This window comes from Salvelinus namaycush, unplaced genomic scaffold, assembly GCF_016432855.1.
Source record: "Salvelinus namaycush isolate Seneca unplaced genomic scaffold, SaNama_1.0 Scaffold342, whole genome shotgun sequence".
Classification (NCBI taxonomy): domain Eukaryota; kingdom Metazoa; phylum Chordata; class Actinopteri; order Salmoniformes; family Salmonidae; genus Salvelinus; species Salvelinus namaycush.
Window position 1 is genome coordinate 9,722 of NW_024060364.1, and position 19,434 is coordinate 29,155.

General features: G+C 41.7%; 1 pseudogene; it reads right to left on the reverse strand.

Moving 5' to 3' along the window:
• Positions 1-1,477: 1,477 nt before the first annotated feature.
• Positions 1,478-19,434, reverse strand: part of LOC120040339 — a 38,031-nt pseudogene continuing 20,074 nt past the window's right edge.

Genomic DNA, 19,434 nt, shown 5'->3' on the forward strand with positions numbered 1-19,434 from the left:
TTGTGCTTTTCAGCTAATGCAGATTTCGTAGTGAGAATACAGAATCAATTGACCATTTATTTTAGTATTGCCCTCAAGTAGGTGCTCAGGAATAGTTGAAAATGCAAAACATTGATCTAAAATTGACCCTAGATATACTGTTGGAGATCAATTACTAATACTATTAACGTTTTTCCAACAGTCTGTAGAGTCTATTCAATGGAAATGGTATGTTAATCACAGCATAGTTGAAATATGCTGCGTAGAAATCCAAAGTGTGTGGCCAGCAGAGACAGGTGGGATGGGCTAAGGGAAGCTGAGGGTTGGGATGTGGAATTGGAGACAAGTGGGGGTGAAGTTGCTGGGCAAAGGATAGAATGAGATGTAAAATACATTCCAGATAAAACCAATACATTTGAATGACACTGAGGGGCTGTGTTGATACAGTTAATGCTTATGCCATGCAGGTGTTTGTACAAATGAATACTCAGATGGACATGGTGCCATACATGCACTCAAACATTGTTGGCCTGGCTGTTTTTCATGGTTGTTTCTCTTATTTGGTGGTGCATAGGGCAGGGAATAGAATTATTTTATTTCTCAGGGTGGAATGTGATGGTTGAGGGCCAGCTCTTGGATGGCTGTATCAGTCAGGTCCCCCTTTGACATTGTGGGAGATTTGTCGACGTGCCTGTGACCCTGTGTGTCTCTGGATAAGAAGCTGTTAGACTAATGTGATGTAGTTGGGCAGCTTCTCTGGAAGTATGTTTAGTAAGAGAAGAAATAGTCTAGCTGAATTTACACAGTAACAATTGGTTCATGATCCAACCACTTAACTATCCATGTTTGTAGGGTCTACACATTGTATAAACATTTCTCACCCATCCAGGTCTGCTTTGTGACCAGCTTAGCTGGTGATTAATACAAATTAGGACCATTAAGGCTGCTGATGGCATAAGTACTACCCGTCAGTGATTTGAGAGGCAGGTTCAATTGATTTAAAAATTGTTTGACCATCCAGATCACACCGCCTGAGGTGGTCAGGAAAGAGATCACAATGAGTATTAAACTTGTCTACAACTGCCTAAAGGTGGGCACAGATTACAGACATCAAGACAAAGGCACGTTAGCCCCAGGTACAAATGAGACCGGTGAACACCGTGTAAGAGAGAAAACCGGACACATGGTCAGTAATATTGGTGTGACATTTAGTAATATACAAGAGGCAACCAGTATCGTCTTCCAGCCACGTCATTTAATTCAGACCAACAACCAGTTCAGAAATGGTTTAAGAAATGTTTCAGCACAAAATGCACAGGTTTACATTGGTCACTGAAGTAGATTTGGCGGTTGGAGGAAAACAGCACGACCCGATGAAAATGTCCCAGAAGCCTTGTGCATCTTCAGGTTCCCCAGGAAGATATCCTGCAAGACAAACCATCAGTACCAGCATTCTAGTTCCCAGTCATGTGTGCATGAACATATTCAACACTCACATTCAGTAACAGGTGTAAGCCACATCCAAGTACTTGTAGGTTCCGACACAGGGGTCGCCGAACACGGAGTTGGATACCTTGACGATACACTGGCGCTCTCCGTCACACCTGTGTGAAACAGGTAGAGGTTAACATCACAGCCAATGAGTGCCTACAGGTATATGCACACTAAAGGTTTCAGTACCTTTTTGCCATTGTGCTGGTGGTGGATGGGCTGAGGCAGTTGGTGTTTTTGAGTTGTTTATGTGGGCGCCCAATGGAACACACATCGTGTTGACGACGACCATAGTTGGCACGCTGAATATGGATCTCACCCCGATCTGAGGAAGAGAACGAAGAAAAGGATTACCAAATCTGGTTGTATGTGTGGGCTAGTGACTAACATACGTCACCACATGAATACACCGTACAGTAGTGTTGACCAGCTTACCACATAGTAGTTGAGAATCAGAGCCTTCACATATGATGCTGCTTACTGCAAGGACAACACAGGAGTTACACCACACAAATTAAGACACACATTTTCCTGGTGAAGTGTTAGTGATGGGCACTAATAGGGAATGTTGATTTCAGGTGCATTTTAAACATGTTGGCATGAACTAAAGTATAGAAAGTTATGCGCGTCATCTTCCACCGTTACCTTGTAGTTTCACTTCCTTTTGAACAGTTGGTAAGCTGGTGAAACAGGTCGACCCGCTACACCAAATCTGTATTTCTATGCAGTTTGCGCTGTGCCATCTGTCAGATTAGCTATAGACCCTATCAATCTGTGGGGGTTGCGCTAGCTAGTTACCGTTCACTGAAACATATTCAGTGGTAAACCAGATGAAGTGTGCACAACCATCAAATAAGCTCGAGACACTTCCCTTCCATGTTCTTGCTGGCTAATTGAGCGAGATATGTACATGTAACAAGGAGCAGCAGCAGCATATGAGACAAGTCGAAAAGGTTACTGCAAAAAGGGTCAATGCAGATGGTCAGGGTAGTCATTCAGCAGTTTTATGGCTTGGGGGAAGTGGAAGCCATTCAGGGTCCTGTTGGTTCCAGACTTGGTGCACCCGTACCATTTGTTATGGAGTAGCAGAGACCAGTATGACTTGGGTGGCTCGAGTCTGTATGTAGGGCCTTCAGACACACGTGGTGTCGAGATCCTGATGGCAAGGAGCCCAGCCTGAGTGATGTACTGGGCCGTACACACTACCCTCTGTAGCACCTTGCAGTCAGATGCCATACCTAGTGGTGATGCAGCCAGTCAAAAAGCTCTCAATGGTGCAGCTGTAGAATTGAGGATCGGAGGGCTGATCCCAAATATTTCTAGCCTCCTGGTTGGGAGGGGCTCGGCCCTCCGTTTCCTGTAGTCCACAATCAGTTCCTTTGTCGTCTTGGCACCACACTTCCAGGTCCCTGACCTCCCTATAGGCTACGCTAACTAAAGTTGTTGCCGGCTACATTTTTCAATAACCACAGCTTGTTGGCTAGCTAGGGTTAGTTAGCAGGTGAGGGTGGTTTACACGTTGAGAAACCCATGCACGTATGAAGCGTTGTGGCCATAAGACGGCATTTAATAAAACGTAGTTAGCAAGCTGGTACCATAGGGGAACCAACCCATTCTATTCCTTTTCTAGCTATCAGCAGAGTGCACTCTTTTACAAAAGAGTAAAGTGGGTAGGAGTATTAAACAATATCCCAACATGCCACAGTCATACCGATAGTACGTTGAATCTAATTATGTATATTGGTGCCCACCACTAAGTGTTATTAGCACACATTCAGAGACTGACTTGTTTCTTGCTGTTGGACACAGGAGTATTTGATGTCCAGGTACTTGTAAGTCCCGACACAGGGGTCTCCAAAAACGAAATTGGATGCCGGCACAACACTCGCTCTTCCCACCGCATCTTTGTGTTTCAAAGACAGGTAGAGGTCATGAGTTCCTTTCTGTCATCTTGCTGGTTAACACTAGTCAAGGAGTTCCTACAGGTAAACACAGGTTCCAGTACCTTTCTGCCATCTTGCTGGTGGTGGATTGGCTGAGGCAGTTGGTGTCGGTGAGTTGGTTATCGGGGCGCCCAATGGAACACACATCGTGTTGACGACGACCATAGTTGGCACGCTTGATTTGAATCTTACCTCCATCTGAGGGAGATGGGGAAGAGACAATGAAAAGGAGAAAGGTGAGGGACAAAGGAGAGCCAAGTCTGGGTCTCTATGGTGTGGGCTAGTGATGCTAATCTACAGTAGAAACTAGCATAGGTGGTCGGTGAGTATACTGTAGGGTTGACTAGCTTACCACATTGCAGTAAAGCATCAGAGCCTTCACATGTGATGCTGATTGCTGCCAGGACAAATAAACAGGAATTACACACCACTCACATTAGCTTGGTTAAGTAGTATCATCATTATTACATACAGTACCTCCATCCGTTAGTGTACAGCAAGCTGCAGCCAGCACTGAAACAACATCACACAGCTAGTTCAGCAACATCTCACAACATATGCACTTGGACCATGAAGCTAGAATTCAGCACTGGTCTCTATACTAATACATTTCAGTTATACTAAGTGTATTATAGTCAAGTTGAGCATTTGGTCTCTTATTCCAGGCACAAAATGTGACATTTGTTATATGACTTTGTTTTGAATACTTTTTTGCCCAATAGGAACTGAATGTCCCTCAAATCATGACATTCTTCTATTACTAACATTTGATCGTCTATATTTAAATTCTAATCTGCATCAGATACAGATTTTGTATACTCACATGTGACCACCGTCAGTCTGAACATGCGCATGATTCCAGGTACAGGAGTGGTAGTAACAGAGAAAATGCAACTGATGATTATAAGACCCAATACACCTGGTATTTATGTTATGTGACATGTCTTAATTAACCCAGGTGTATCTCTTTGTCTCCAGGTGCACCTCATTGCAATTAGGGGCCGGCGTTTGCTGGTCTATACCTGGCTATTGAGTCAGTCTCATGGAGTTAGATAGAGGACTCTAGATGGATGAAATCCATTTTGACATGAACACTGCCATTGAGGGCTTCCAACATTTTAAAGTAGCCATCTAGGTGGTGCTTCTTCGTTAAGGAAGAATTACATGGGCCACGTTCAGTCAAAAAACCTTGGATAATTGCAGATATACATTTCATGAATAGAGACAACGTATTTCCTGAATCTACATGTCGGAGAGACATATTTGTTCAAAATAGCATATTGTTATCTGAACCTTCCAAAAGGTTGCATCCTGCTGAACGCACCCCTTTATTCAATCCGGGTCATCAGGAGGGATCAGCCAATTAATTATACTCTTGAGCAAACATTGCATAACTGTATGTGCAGTAAATTGCCTTGAATTGCCTAAATTACCTCTTAAATTCTCAGGGCTGCTGGACAGGTGCCTTGCCCGTCAACGTGCGAGCCCTTTGGGTGTTGCACTTATCAGGCTTTACCGCCACGGTCCAGAAAGGCTGGTCCGAGTGATTTTGTTAATTTATATGTTCCCAGTTGCCACTCCTGTGAAGGGAGACCGCTGCACTTGAAGGCAGTTTGGTGAACCACAGAACCCCAGTACAGGTACTCTACTGTAAACATTATTAAAGTGAACCGTGTTGAATGACTATGTACATATGGCAGCAGTCTCTACGGTACAGGGTAGAGTACCAGTTGGTATCAGCCCAGTACCCTGCTTTTAACAGTGACTAAGATTGGGCAGGGTTCTGGGCGGAGGCCGGCTAGAGGTTACTATTTCAACGTCCGAATGCCTGGAGTAAGAAACTTCTATCTCCAGTTTCTCAGTCTCTTGGGGTTAACTTTGATGCACCTGTACTATCAACTCCTTCTAGATGGTAGCGGGGAGACAAGGCCATGGCTCGGGTGGCTGAGGCCCTTGATGATCTTCTTGGCCTATCTGTGTGTGCTGGAGTGCTGGAGATGTCTTGGAGGCAGGCAGTGTGCCCCCGTTGATGCGTTGGGCTGTCCGCACCACCATTTGGAGAGCCCTGTGGTTGCAAATTCCGGACCAGGCGTTGATACAGCCCTACATGATCGTCTCAATGGTGCACATGTAGAATTTCATGAGGGCCTTAGAGGACTAGCCACATTTCTTCAGCCTCCTGAAGTTGAAGAGGCGCTGTTGAGCTTTCACCACACTGACTCTGTGAATGGACTATTTCAGCTTTATAGTTATAACTTGAAGCTCTTCATCCTCTCCAGTGCGGTCCTGTTGACATGGATGGGGACTAGCTCAATCTGCTGTCTACAGTAGTCCACGATCATCTCCTTTGTTTTGTTGACATTGAGGGAGAGGTTATTTTCCTGGCATCATTCCGTCAGGGCCCTCAAATCATTCCCGTAGGCTGTCTCGTCATTGTTGGTAATCAGGCCTACCACTGTTGTCAGCAAAATTGACGATTGAGTTGCCACGCAATCATGGGTGAACAGGGAGCACAGGAGGAGGCTGAGCACACACCCGTGTGGGGCCCCAGTCTTGAGGATCAGCGTTGCAGAGGTGTTGTTGACTAACCCGCTGGAGTGCCTTGCAGTTGTGGACGGAGTAATTGCCATACCAGGCCATGATGCATCCGCTCAGGACGCTCTCGATGGTGCAGTAGTAGTATTTAGAGAGGAGGCAGCATGGCAACTTTCTTCAGCCACCTTAGAAGGTAGAGACGCTGTTGTCATGTTGGTCCATGACGAGTCCGCAGTGATGTAGTCGCTGAGAAACTTAAAACTTGTGACTCTCTCTACTGCAGTCCCGTTGATGTGGATCCGGGGTATGTTCCCTCCTCGGCTTCCAAAAGTCAACAATCAAATCCTTTGTTTTGCTAACGTTGAGGGAGAGGTTGTCATGACACCACAATGCCAGTTCACATACCTGCTCCCTACAGACTGACTCGTCATTGTTGGTTATCAGGCCTACAACCGTGGTGTTGTGCAAAGCTACGCAGTCATGGGTGAACAGGGAGCACAGGAGGAGGCTGAGCACACACCCCTGGGGGTCACCTGTGTTGATTCAGTGTCTCCTTAAAGCAGGTGGGTACTGCAGCCAAGGACAGGTACAGGTTGAAGATGTCCGAGAAGATGGCCGCCAGCTGGTCAGCACACACTCTGAGCATGCTGCCAAAGATTCTATCTTGGCCAACGGCTTTGTGAGTACCTTCTCTTGAGAGTTTTTCTTCACGTCTGCCTCGGAGAGTGAAAGCACCTGGTCATTCAGAGCAGCAAGAGTTCTCCATGATGACTTGGTATTGTCTACCTCGAAGCGGACATAGAATGAGTTAAGCTCGTCTGAGAGGGAGGCTTTGGTGGGCATGGCACAGCAGGATTGCCTTTTGCAGTCTGTGATAGTCTGAAGTCCTTGACAAGCGATGCAAGTTTGAGGATAGCACCCCAGCTAACAATCACAGACCATCATATTTCAACCCTCCCGGCGCGACACAAAACGCAGAAATAAAGATATAATTCATGCCTAACCTTTGACGAGCTTCTTCTGTTGGCACTCCAATATGTCCCATAAACATCACAAATGGTCCTTTTGTTCGATTAACTCCGTTGATATATATCCAAAATGTCCATTTATTTGGCGCGTTTGATCCATAAAAACATCAGTTCCAACTTGCACAACGTGACTACAAAATATCTCAACATTTACCTGTAAGCTTTGTCCAAACATTTCAAACTACTTTTGTAATACAACTTTCGGTATTTTTTTACGTAAATAATCGATAAAATTGAAGATGGGATGATCTGTGTTCAACACCGGAGGAAAACAATGTGTAGCATGCCTTCTGGTCACGCACCTCTAACTAACAGTACACTTCACTGGAAACTCATTCTGAACATGGCTACTTCTTCATTTCTCAAAGGAAAAACCTCAACCAATTTCTAAAGACTGTTGCCATCCAGTGGAAGTGATAGGAACTACAGGAAGGTCCCTTAAAAATCTGGATTCCCAATGAAAACACATTGAAAAGAGAGTGACCTCAAAAAATAAAATCTGAATGGTTTGTCCTCGGGGTTTTGCCTGCCAAATAAGTTATGTTATAGTCACAGACATGATTCAAACAGTTTTAGAAACTTCAGAGTGTTTTCTATCCAATAGTAATACTAATAATAATATGTATATATTAGCATCTGGGACCTAGTAGGAGGCAGTTTACTCTGGGCACACATCCAAATGTGAAAATGCTGCCCCCTATCCTAGAGAAGTTAATTAACCTGGAAGCCAGATGTATCAATGTGTCGGAGGAAACGCAATTAAACTGGTGACTTGGGTCAAGTAAAGCCCCACCGGCCGAACCCGGGTCTGTAGTAACGTCTCTAGCACTGAGATGCAGTGCCTTAGACCGCTGTACTTATCACGGATGTTTTGCTTGTACATGGTCAAGCAGGCTGGATCCTCTTGTGAAGCAGGATACATGTTGGTGATATTTTTGGAAAACTTGCTAAGGCTGCTTTCCATTTTTAGAGAACAGTAGGAGATAAACTCCAATTGGCAATGAATGGAGAAACGTATAACGCCCCACAAACTTTTGACGAATCACATTCACGTTGTCATAATGCGTCAGACGATTGCTAGGCTAATCATCACGCAATGCCTTCTCAAAGTCGAGAAACCTGCCTATTTTCCTCAAAAGTAGATAATGTCACTATTCCAAAGCAATACGATATTATCAAACATCTCGGATTAAAGTTGCAATTTTGCACTTGTTCACGGAATTCATGCTAAAGTTGGGTTTTTCAGCTAGCGCCCAATTGATTCCCATTCACTCCTTGAAGAGCTCTCCTTGTTCCAGAATAGTCCAGAACGCACTGAGCAGGCCATTGACAACATATGGGCAACATACAAAATGGGCATTAAAACTTCTTATGGCTGCAATCCCGGAAAACGGGATCGATATGACAACAGCCAGTGAAAGTGCAGGGCGCCAAAATCAAACAACAGAAATCTCATAATTAAAATTTCTCAAACATACATGTATCTTATACCATTTTAAAGGTAATCTTGTTGTTAATCCCACCAAAGTGTCCGATTTCAAATAGGCTTTTCAGCGAAAGCACCACAAACGATTATGTTAGGTCACCACCAACGCACAGAAAAATTCAGCCATTTTTCCAGCCAGAGACGAGTCACAAAAAGCACAAATAGAGATAAAATTAATCACTAACCTTTGATGATCTTCATCAGATGACACTCATAGGACTTCATGTTACACAATACATATATGTCTTGTTCGATTAAGTTCACATTTATATCCAAAAACCTCCGTTTACATTGGCGCCATGTTCAGAAATGCCTCCAAAATATCCAGAGAAATTGCAGAGAGCCACGTCAAATAACAGAAATACTCATCATAAACTTTGATGAAAGATACATGTTTTACATAGAATTAAAGATACACTTGTTCTAACGAGTCACAAACCCGGATCCGGGATCCCCCCATCAAAAAAGCTGACTAGCATAGCCTATTCTAAAGCCACAGGGATATCATATAATAAAATGTTCATGAAATCACAAGTCCAAGACACCAAATGAAAGATACACATCTTGTGAATCCAGCCATCATTTCTGATTTAGCAAAAGACACAACTTTTTTTTCCCACCATTTTTTTCCTGCATAGGTAGCTATCACAAATTCGACCAAATAAAGATATAAATAGTCACTAACCAAGAAACAACTTCATCAGATGACAGTCTGATAAAATATTTATTGTATAGCATATGTTTTGTTCGGAAAATGTGCATATTTCAGGTATAAATCATAGTTTTACATAGTTTTGCAGCCACCATCACAACTCTCACCAAAGCAACTAGAATAACTACAGAGAGCAACGTGAATTACCTAAATACTCATCATAAAACATTTATGAAAAATACACAGCGTACAGCAAATGAAAGACAAAGATCTTGTGAATCCAGCCAATATTTCAGATTCTTTAAGTGTTTTACAGCGAAAACACAATTTAGCATTATATTAGCTTACTACAATAGCCAACCACACAGCAGCATTGATTCATGCACGTTAGCGATAGCGAATAAACCAGGAAAAGATATGACATTTTTCACTAACCTTCTCAAAACTTCATCAGATGACAGTCCTATAACATCATATTACACAATACATATATTGTTTGTTCGAAAATGTGCATATTTAGCGGCACAAATCGTGGTTATACAATGAGAATAGTAGCCAAGCTGCCAACAAAATGTCGGGAGAAATCTTGGGAGAGGCACCTAATCTAATCAATAACTAATCATAAACTTGACTAAAAAATACAGGTTGGACAGCAAATGAAAGATACATTAGTTCTTAATGCAACCGCTGTGTTAGATTTTTCAAATTAACATTACTACGACATACAGCGTGCGTTAATACAATGCCAATGGAGTTTCCCCCTCTCCTCAAAGGTATCTCTGGCACTGTCCCACACATTTTGGCAATACACCAACATTGATCTATCCCTCATTGAAATCAAGTCTAAGTGGTAGATCTGTAGTGCGCTAATACAATGATGAGTGACATTTTTGTACACCAGTGTTCAACAGCTGAAAATAGTACTTTTTGGTCTGAAAATATATTTCACTGCAGTTTAGATGATACAATGATGCGACACTATACTTTTGTCAAACTGAAATTAGGCGAACCAGAATATCAGCAACCAGGAACTGGCGGCGTGATCCACACAGTTAATTTTTTATTTATATTATACCATCATTAATATGTCCCGTGGTACTGCTGTGCTCATTCCAAATCAAACCAATGGCCAATAGGAGACCGAATGCGATCGGATCAACATCTAATTGGCTTTCACATAACTCTTACGGAATGTCCACGTGGATGGGGATATTGAACATGTAATCAAAGTTTACTGGGTGACAATTTATTTATTTAATTTTTTTATAAATTTTACCCCCTTTTCTCCCCAATTTTCGTGGTATCCAATCGCTAGTAATTACTATCTTGTCTCATCGCTACAACTCCCGTACGGGCTCGGGAGAGACGAAGGTCGAAAGCCATGCGTCCTCCGAAGCACAACCCAACCAAGCCGCACTGCTTCTTAACACAGCGCGCCTCCAACCCGGAAGCCAGCCGCACCAATGTGTCGGAGGAAACACCGTGTACCTGGCCCCCTTGGTTAGCGCGCACTGCGCCCGGCCCGCCACAGGAGTCGCTGGAGCGCGATGAGACAAGGATATCCCTACCGGTCAAACCCTCCCTAACCCGGACGACGCTATGCCAATTGTGCGTCGCCCCACGGACCTCCTGGTCGCGGCCGGCTGCGACAGAGCCTGGGCGCGAACCCAGAGACTCTGGTGGCGCAGCTAGCACTGCGATGCAGTGCCCTAGACCACTGCGCCACCCGGGAGGCCCGACAATTTATTTTTAACTGAGACAAAATCATTTATAATTGAATTTTTCCAGTACAACATAAGTTTAGCAAATCCCCTTATTGTTTGGGATACCCCTAAATGTAACTTGAGAGGTTATTCAATTCAATTTTCAACAACAATAAAAAAGCAGTTGCTGGCTAAAGAGACAGGACTAACAAGGGAAATACATTCTCTAATGGTACAGGAAGCAAAAAAAGAACTACAGAGATACAAAATAAATTAGAGGAAAAACAAAAAGAAATGGCAGAACTTATTCTAGAACCATCTATTGTAACCTATTTACAAAAATAAAGTTACCTGTGATTCTCCAAATTATATTGTAAAGGAGGAAGCTAAATGATCAAAAGATGGCGCAGACAGAGATGGTCGCCTCGCTTCAAGTCCTTTGGAAATGATGTAGTAATTTGTGGATGAAATTAGGGCACGAGTTGCCTTCCAGAGAGACATTAGAGATTGTAACATTCTATGTTTCACGGAAACATTGCTCACTCGGGATATGTTGTCAGAGTCGATACAGCCATCGGCTTTTTTCATGCGTCGCGCCGACAGAAAAAAACATCTCTCTGGTAAGTGGAAGGGTGGTGGTTTATGAACATACAGTAACTCAAGTCCTTTTGTTCACTTGACCTAGAAATCCTTACAGTCAAATGCCGACCGCATTATCTCCCAAGACAATTCTCTTTGATTATAGTCACGGCCGTGTATACTCCCCCCTTCCCCCGGAAACCATATATCCTCAGGCTGATTTATTGAAGCTGGGGATGTTAGGAAAGCTATTTTGAGAACAAGACTACCTCAATTTTACCAGCACATTGACTTTCGTACCTGCTCGAGCAAAACACTCGACCACTGTTAATCTAACTTCCGCGATCCATACAAGGCCCTCCCCCGCCCTCCTTTCGGCAAATCCAACCAGGACTCCATCTTGCTCATACCGCCCTATAGGCAGAAACTCAAGCAGGATGTACCCGTGACTAAAACCATTCAACGCTGGTCTGACCGATCGGAATCGACGCTTCAAGATTGTTTTGATCACGTGGACTGGAAAATATTCCGGGAAGCCTCAGACAATAAAATCGATTTATACGCCGACTCTGTGAGTGAATTTATTAAAATGTGCATTGGAGAGGTTGTACCCAGTGTTACTATTAAAACCTACCCCAACCAGAAACTGTGGATAGAAGGCAGCTTTCGCGCAAAACTGAAAGCGCAAACCACCGCATTCAACCATGGAAAGAGGTCGGGGAATAAAGCTGAATATAAACAGTGTAGTTATTCCCTCTGCAAGGCAATCAAACAAGCAGAATGTCAGTATAGGGACAAAATGGAATCGCAATTCAATGGCCCAGACAAGAGACGTATGTGGCAGGGTCTACAGGCAATTACGGACTACAAATGTAGCCATAAAATGCCTGGATGTTTACAATTTCGGTGATTCTCTTAGAAATGGGTAAAAGTACTGGATAGCAACCCCAGGTGTAAAATAGTAAATAGCGGCTACTTCTCAGAGAGTTAACCTCTTTGGGCTGCAGGGGCAGTATTGAGTAGCCTGGATAAAAGGTGCCCATTTCAAACGGCCTCGTACTCAATTCTTGCTCGTACAATATGCATATTATTATTACTATTGGATAGAAAACACTCTCTAGTTTCTAAAACCGTTTGAATTATATCTGTGAGTAAAACAGAACTCATTTTGCAGCAAACTTCCTGACAGGAAGTGGAAAATCTGAAATCGATGCTCTGTTCTAGGGCCTGCCTATAAATGTCCTTGATATTTATTAGAATACATGCACTTCATACGTCTTCCACTAGATGTCGACAGGCAGTGAGAGAAGAAATGGAGTGTATAACTTGATCTGGGGTCGAATAAAAGCTCTTTGTATGACGTGTCACCAGTTTCCTGTTTGCTGGAGAGCGCGTGAAGGGACCTGGTTTTGCCTTCTGATAAGCTGTCGTTATAGACGACTAATATCTCCGGCTTTGATTTTATTTGATACATGTGACAATATCATCGTAAAGTACGTTTTTTCAATATAGTTTTATTAGATTATTGAAATTTTTTCGGGACGTTAGGCGTGTTGCTTTGTCTGCGTATGTTCAGGAAGGAGAGCTTCGCGCCACTTTGCTAGCTTTCCGTGCTAATTGACTGGAGAAGAGGACATTCTAAATCCAAACAACGATTGTTCTGGACAAAGGACCCCTTGTACAACATTCTGATGGAAGATCGTCAAAAGTAGGACCCATTTTATGATGCTATTTCATATATCTGTCGAACATGTGAAATAGTCGTTTGCGCCCAGATTTTGGGTACTCTCTCGCTATAACTAAGCTGGATGTCGTAATGAAGTTATTTTTAGAATTCTAACACGGCGATTGCATTAAGAACTAGTGTATCTATCATTTCCTATACAACATGTATTTTTTAGTAACGTTTATGTATAGTTATTTGGTCAGAATAGTTGACTGTCATAAAAATATCCGCACATTCTGGGAAAAAGATGCTACGTTAGCACAATGTACAACCACTGATTTCAGCTCTAAATATGCACATTTTCGAACAAAACATAAGTGTATGTATAACCTGATGTTATAGGACTGTCATCTGATGAAGCTTATCAAGGTTAGTCAAAAATTATATATCTTTTGCTGGTTTGTTACGATCGCTAACATTTGCTGCTGGTAAATGGCTTGTGTTTCTGGCTATTGTGGTAAGCTAATATAATGCTATATTGTGTTTTCGCTGTAAAACACTTAAGAAATCGGAAATATTGGCTGGAATCACAAGATGCCTGTCTTTCATTTGCTGTACACCATGTATTTTTCAGAAATGTTTTATGATGAGTATTTAGGTATTTGATGTTGGTGTCTGTAATTACTCTGGCTGCTTCGGTGCTATTTCTGACGGTAGCTGTGATGGTAGCTGCAATGTAAAACTGATTTATAGCTCAAATATGCAAATTTTTCGAAGAAAACATAGATTTATTGAATAACATGTTATAAGACTGTCATCTGATGAAGTTGTTTCTTGGTTAGTTTGGTTGGTTCTTGGTTAGTTAGGTTGGTTTTGTGCATGCTACCTGTGCTGTGAAAAATGTCTGTCCTTTTTGTATTTGGTGGTGAGCTAACATACGTGGTGTTTTCGCTGTAAAACATTTTAAAAATCGGACATGTTGGCTGGATTCACAAGATGTTTATCTTTCATATGCTGTATTGGACTTGTTAATGTGTGAAAGTTAAATATTTCTAAAAAATATATTTAGAATTTCCGCCCTGCACTTGAAGTGGCTGTTGTCATATTGTGCCCGGCTTCGGGCTTGCAGCCCAAAGAAGTTAACTTCTTGACAATAGGGGGTGCTGTTAGCACTTTGTAATAATTTCGTTCCCAAATTAAACTGCCTCGTACTCAATTCTTGCTCGTACAATATGCATATTATTATTACTATTGGATAGAAAACACTCTCTAGTTTCTAAAACCGTTTGAATTATATCTGTGAGTGAAACAGAACTGGACTTAGAGCAATTTTCCTATGTGGATGTGAGAATGTAGAATTCTGCAAGCTGCTCTGAGATCTGTTTATAAATCTGCCTGTCTTCTATTGGTTGAGATGCACTGCATACGCCTTCCCCTGGATGTTAGCGAATAGTGAGACTTGAAATGGAGTCTACGTAGATCTGAAAGGTTATAAATAGCTTGGCAAGGAAGTGTCTGGTCTTTTCCCTCTTCGCTCTGACGCACGGAGGACCTTGGCATATCGTACTAGAACCTTCGGTTATAGCTCTTAGAAATATCCGGCTGTGTTTTTATTCGATATAGGCGTTAAAGACATCATAATGTTGTTATTTTAAACCGAATTATATCAGTTTTATGTCAGTATATTGCGATTTTCGGGTATTTCTTTTTGTGGCGTTCTAGTGAGTTGGGTATCTCTGGCTCACATGCTAATGTTTACTGCTAATTGCAACGTTGAAGACGACATTCTACAACCGAGCAACGATTATTTGGACAAAGGACACCTTTCCCAAGATTCTGATGGGAGTTCATCAAAAAGTAAGAACTATTTATGCTGTTAATTCGTTGTTCTGTAGAAAAATGTAAAATGCATAAGCCGCCATTAATTTCAGTGCAGCCTCGCTTTAACGCACGCTGTATGTTGTAGTAACGTTAATTTTAAAAATGTAACACAGCGATTGCATTAAGAAATAATTTATCTTTCATTTGCTGTCCAACCTGTATTTTTTAGTCAAGTTTATGATTATTTATCGATTAGAATAGGTGCCTCTCCCAAGATTTCTCCCGACATTTTCTTGGCAGCTTGGCTACCTTTCTCATTGTATAACCACGATTTGTGCTCGCTAAATATGCACATTTTCGAACAAACTCTATATGCATTGTGTAATATGATGTTATAGGACTGTCATCTGAAGAATCTGAGCAGCGTCAGTGAAAATATTTATATATTTTGGTGGTTTATACGTTATCGCTATTTTTGGCTTGAATCAATGCTGTTGTGGTTTTTGCTATTGTTGGTAAGCTAATATAACGCTATATTGTGTTTTTGCTGTAAAACACTTAAAAAATCTGAAATATTGGCTGGATTCACAAGATGGTTTGTCTTTCATTTGCTGTCACGCTGTGTATTTTCAGAAATGTTTTTATGATGAGTATTTAGGTAATTCACGTTGCTCTCTGTAGTTATTCTAGTCGCTTTGGTGAGAGTTGTGATGGTGGCTGCAATGGTAAACTATGATTTATACCTGAATATGCACATTCTTCGAACAAAACATATGCTATACAATAAATATGTTATCAGACTGTCATCTGATGAAGTTGTTTCTTGGTTAGTGGCTATTTATATCTTTATTTTGGTCGAATTTGTGATAGCTACTGATGCAGTAAAAAATGGTGGAGTAAAAAAGTGGTGTCTTTTGCTAACGTGGTTAGCTAATAGATTTACATATTGTGTCTTCCCTGTAAAACATTTTAAATATCAGAAATGATGGCTGGATTCACAAGATGTGTATCTTTCATCTGGTGTCTTGGACTTGTGATTAATGATATTTAGATGCTAGTATTTACTTGTGACGCTATGCTAGGCTATGCTAGTCAGCTTTTTTACTGATGGGGTGCTCCCGGATCCGGGTTTGGGAGGAATTAGAGGTTAAACAAGGGTGTCCGCTGTCACCATATCTATTCGTTATGGCCATCGAAATGTCAGCTATTAAATCATATCAAATAACAACATTAGAGGATTAGAAATCCAAGGCTTAAAAACAACGGTGTCCATGTATGCCGATTACTCAAGTTTTATATTTAGTCTGCTAGCTAGAATCCCTGTAATGTCTCATTGAAGATCTAGATAACTTTTCTGGACTCTCTGGACTTAAACCTAATTATGAGAAGTGTACAATATTACGTATTGGATCTTTAAAAAATACAACTTTTACATTACTATGCAGTTCATATTTAAAATGGGCTGACGGTTGAAGTAGAAATGATTGGTATTCATATGAAAAAATATTAAATGGGCCCTACACAATGAATTTAAACAGAAAACAGACAGCTTTATCTGGGACGCTAAACCAGACAAGATACAGTGTGCCTATCTATATTTATCCATTTGTATATTTGTATTTAAACAGGTAAGTTGTCTGAGAACACATACTCATTTACAGCAACAACCTGGGGAATAGTACAGGGGAGAAGAGGGGGGATGAATGAGCCAATTCTAAACCGGGGATGATTAGGTGGCCATGATGGTATGAAGGAAAGATTGGGAATTTAACCAGGACACTGTGGTTAACACCCCTACTCTTGCGATCAGTGCCATGGGATCTTTAGTGACCACAGAGAGTCAGGACACCCATGTAACGTCCCATCCAAAAGGACGGCACCCTACTGCCTTTGGTCATTGGGATATGTTTTAGACAAGAGGAAAGGGTGCCTCCTACTGACCCTCCAACACCACTTCCAGAAGCATCTGTTCTCCCATCCAGGGACTTACCAGGACCAACCCTGCTTAGCTTAGCTTCAGAAGCAAACCAGCAGTGGGATGATGGGTGGTATGCAGGCCTAGCTGGCCTATATAATGAATATGAATTGGGTGTTGTGATATTATTAAATATAAAAGCACTAAACATCTCTAAAAATCTTCACTTTGTCAAAAGATTTATTTGAACCCTAAATGGTTCTCAAGTAAAATACTAAGAAAAGTTAATCCACTGTTTAAAATAGCGCTTTTGCCTGTGTACAGATTTTGATGTCTCATTTTTGATTGATTGCAAATGATACCTTTTTTCTAAGTATCTTTTTCAAACAAGCATTGCAGAGCTGGCTACAATTTACATTTCATCCACCTGAAAAGATAGAACAAATATTAATGCTGAATTTAAATGTGCTGGTTGATAAAATACCTGTATTTATGGGAAACAGTTTGAAAAGGGTATTTTGTTATTAAATTATATTGTAAATTGGAATGGGTGAGTTGTCTTTATAGAGTTATCAGAAATATATGGAAGGTTGCTCAGTCCAAGATTATACCCAATTGATTACAGCATTACACCAAAAATGAGGCAGGTGGCAGCAGAAGGAGTAGGGAAGTGGTCTGTCTGCCGAATTTAACAGGATCAAAACTTGCAGCGGAATAAAATAGCATAAATAGGAATGTATACCAGTTTCATTTGAGGACCAGGATGTTATGTGCCATACAGATTGCAAACTTGTTGGGAAGAAGATTCCTCTCGATGAATCAAGACTTGTGCTTTTCAGCTAATGCAGATTTCGTAGTGAGAATACAGAATCAATTGACCATTTATTTTAGTATTGCCCTCAAGTAGGTGCTCAGGAATAGTTGAAAATGCAAAACATTGATCTAAAATTGACCCTAGATATACTGTTGGAGATCAATTACTAATACTATTAACGTTTTTCCAACAGTCTGTAGAGTCTATTCAATGGGAAATGGTATGTTAATCACAGCATAGTTGAAATATGCTGCGTAGAAATCCAAAGTGTGTGGCCAGCAGAGACATGTGGGATGGGCTAAGGGAAGCTGAGGGTTGGGATGTGGAATTGGAGACAAGTGGGGGTTGAAGTTGCTGGGCAAAGGATAGAATGAGATGTAAATACATTCCAGATAAAACAATACATTTGAATGACACTGAGGGGCTGTGTTGATAACAGTTAATGCTTATGCCATGCAGGTTTGTACAAATGAATACTCAGATGGACATGGTGCCATACATGCACTCAAACATTGTTGGCCTGGCTGTTTTTCATGGTTGTTTCTCTTATTTGGTGGTGCATATGGCAGGGAATAGAATTATTTTATTTCTCAGGGTGGAATGTGATGGTTGAGGGCCAGCTCTTGGATGGCTGTATCAGTCAGGTCCCCCTTTGACATTGTGGGAGATTTGTCGACGTGCCTGTGACCCTGTGTGTCTCTGGATAAGAAGCTGTTAGACTAATGTGATGTAGTTGGGCAGCTTCTCTGGAAGTATGTTTAGTAAGAGAAGAAATAGTCTAGCTGAATTTACACAGTAACAATTGGTTCATGATCCAACCACTTAACTATCCATGTTTGTAGGGTCTACACATTGTATAAACATTTCTCACCCATCCAGGTCTGCTTTGTGACCAGCTTAGCTGGTGATTAATACAAATTAGGACCATTAAGGCTGCTGATGGCATAAGTACTACCCGTCAGTGATTTGAGAGGCAGGTTCAATTGATTTAAAAATTGTTTGACCATCCAGATCACACCGCCTGAGGTGGTCAGGAAAGAGATCACAATGAGTATTAAACTTGTCTACAACTGCCTAAAGGTGGGCACAGATTACAGACATCAAGACAAAGGCACGTTAGCCCCAGGTACAAATGAGACCGGTGAACACCGTGTAAGAGAGAAAACCGGACACATGGTCAGTAATATTGGTGTGACATTTAGTAATATACAAGAGGCAACCAGTATCGTCTTCCAGCCACGTCATTTAATTCAGACCAACAACCAGTTCAGAAATGGTTTAAGAAATGTTTCAGCACAAAATGCACAGGTTTACATTGGTCACTGAAGTAGATTTGGCGGTTGGAGGAAACAGCACGACCCGATGATAAATTGTCCAGAAGCCTTGTGCATCTTCAGTTCCCCAGGAAGATATCTGCAAGACAAACCATCAGTACCAGCATTCTAGTTCCCAGTCATGTGTGCATGAACATATTCAACACTCACATTCAGTAACAGGTGTAAGCCACATCCAAGTACTTGAGGTTCCGACACAGGGGTTCGACGATACCGGAGTTGGATACCTTGACTGATACACTGGCGCTCTCCGTCACACCTGTGTGAAACAGGTAGAGGTTACAATCACAGCCAATGAGGCCTACAGGTATATGCACACTAAAGGTTTCAGTACCTTTTTGCCATTGTGCTGGTGGTGGATTGGCTGAGGCATTTGGTGTTTGAGTTGTTTATGTGGGCGCCCAATGGAACACACATCGTGTTGACGACGACCATAGTTGGCACGCTGAATATGGATCTCACCCCGATCTGAGGAAGAGAACGAAGAA